This window comes from Musa acuminata, unplaced genomic scaffold, assembly GCF_036884655.1.
Source record: "Musa acuminata AAA Group cultivar baxijiao unplaced genomic scaffold, Cavendish_Baxijiao_AAA HiC_scaffold_1126, whole genome shotgun sequence".
Taxonomy (NCBI): Eukaryota; Viridiplantae; Streptophyta; class Magnoliopsida; order Zingiberales; family Musaceae; genus Musa; species Musa acuminata.
In genome coordinates this window covers 2,750,557-2,753,056 of record NW_027021339.1, presented here as the reverse complement: position 1 = coordinate 2,753,056, position 2,500 = coordinate 2,750,557, and positions in this window count along the sequence as shown.

Below are 2,500 nucleotides of genomic sequence, written 5' to 3'. Positions count from 1 at the left end.
ACGTTTTGCTCCGCTCTCGACGGTCACCGCGCAACGCAAGAACAGGCCAAAAACTGGCCAAAACGGCCCAAAAACGGGCCAAAACTGGCCATTTTTGGCTGCGCGAGCGAGCGGCGAGCGGCGGACAGCGAGCGAAGCGAGAGGCAGCACCGTCCCTGCTATACGAAAGCCCCATCCAGCCCTGTGCCACCCGGGGGGTTCCAGGGTGCTGAGATGGCTGACATTTTGCTCCGCTCACGACGGTCGCCGCGGCACACAAGAACAGCCCAAAAACAGGCCAAAACAGCCCAAAAACGGGCCAAAACTGGCCATTTTTGGCTGCGCGAGCGAGCAGCGAGCGGCGGACAGCGAGCGAAGCGAGAGGCAGCACCGTCCCTGCTATACGAAAGCCCCATCCAGCCCTGTGCCACCCGGGGGGTTCCAGGGTGCTGAGATGGCTGACGTTTTGCTCCGCTCACGACGGTCGCCGCGGCACGCAAGAACAGGCCAAAAACTGGCCAAAACAGCCCAAAAACGGGCCAAAACTGGCCATTTTTTGCTGCGCGAGCGAGCGGAGAGCGGCGAACAGCGAGCGAAGCGCGAGGCAGCACCGTCCCTGCTATACGAAAGCCCCATCCAGCCCTGTGCCACCCGGGGGGTTCCAGGGTGCTGAGATGGCTGACATTTTGCTCCGCTCACGACGGTCACCGCGCCACACAAGAACAGCCCAAAAACAGGCCAAAACAGCCCAAAAACGGGCCAAAACTGGCCATTTTTGGCTGCGCGAGCGAGCGGCGAGCGGCGAACAGCGAGCGAAGCGAGAGGCAGCACCGTCCCTGCTATACGAAAGCCCCATCCAGCCCTGTGCCACCCGGGGGGTTCCAGGGTGCTGAGATGGCTGACGTTTTGCTCCGCTCACGACGGTCACCGCACCACGCAAGAACAGGCCAAAAACTGGCCAAAACAGCCCAAAAACGGGCCAAAACTGGCCATTTTTGGCTGCGCGAGCGAGCGGCGAGCGGCGAACAGCGAGCGAAGCGAGAGGCAGCACCGTCCCTGCTATACGAAAGCCCCATCCAGCCCTGTGCCACCCGGGGGGTTCCAGGGTGCTGAGATGGCTGACGTTTTGCTCCGCTCTCGACGGTCACCGCGCAATGCAAGAACAGGCCAAAAACTGGCCAAAACGGCCCAAAAACGGGCCAAAACTGGCCATTTTTGGCTGCGCGAGCGGCGAGCGGCGGACAGCGAGCGAAGCGAGAGGCAGCACCGTCCCTGCTATACGAAAGCCCCATCCAGCCCTGTGCCACCCGGGGGGTTCCAGGGTGCTGAGATGGCTGACGTTTTGCTCCGCTCTCGACGGTCACCGCGCAATGCAAGAACAGGCCAAAAACTGGCCAAAACGGCCCAAAAACGGGCCAAAACTGGCCATTTTTGGCTGCGCGAGCGAGCGGCGAGCGGCGGACAGCGAGCGAAGCGAGAGGCAGCACCGTCCCTGCTATACGAAAGCCCCATCCAGCCCTGTGCCACCCGGGGGGTTCCAGGGTGCTGAGATGGCTGACGTTTTGCTCCGCTCTCGACGGTCACCGCGCAATGCAAGAACAGGCCAAAAACTGGCCAAAACGGCCCAAAAACGGGCCAAAACTGGCCATTTTTGGCTGCACGAGCGAGCGGCGAGCGGCGGACAGCGAGCGAAGCGAGAGGCAGCACCGTCCCTGCTATACGAAAGCCCCATCCAGCCCTGTGCCACCCGGGGGGTTCCAGGGTGCTGAGATGGCTGACGTTTTGCTCCGCTCTCGACGGTCACCGCGCAATGCAAGAACAGGCCAAAAACTGGCCAAAACGGCCCAAAAACGGGCCAAAACTGGCCATTTTTGGCTGCACGAGCGAGCGGCGAGCGGCGGACAGCGAGCGAAGCGAGAGGCAGCACCGTCCCTGCTATACGAAAGCCCCATCCAGCCCTGTGCCACCCGGGGGGTTCCAGGGTGCTGAGATGGCTGACGTTTTGCTCCGCTCTCGACGGTCACCGCGCAATGCAAGAACAGGCCAAAAACTGGCCAAAACGGCCCAAAAACGGGCCAAAACTGGCCATTTTTGGCTGCACGAGCGAGCGGCGAGCGGCGGACAGCGAGCGAAGCGAGAGGCAGCACCGTCCCTGCTATACGAAAGCCCCATCCAGCCCTGTGCCACCCGGGGGGTTCCAGGGTGCTGAGATGGCTGACGTTTTGCTCCGCTCTCGACGGTCACCGCGCAATGCAAGAACAGGCCAAAAACTGGCCAAAACGGCCCAAAAACGGGCCAAAACTGGCCATTTTTGGCTGCACGAGCGAGCGGCGAGCGGCGGACAGCGAGCGAAGCGAGAGGCAGCACCGTCCCTGCTATACGAAAGCCCCATCCAGCCCTGTGCCACCCGGGGGGTTCCAGGGTGCTGAGATGGCTGACGTTTTGCTCCGCTCTCGACGGTCACCGCACAATGCAAGAACAGGCCAAAAACTGGCCAAAACGGCCCAAAAACGGGCCAAAA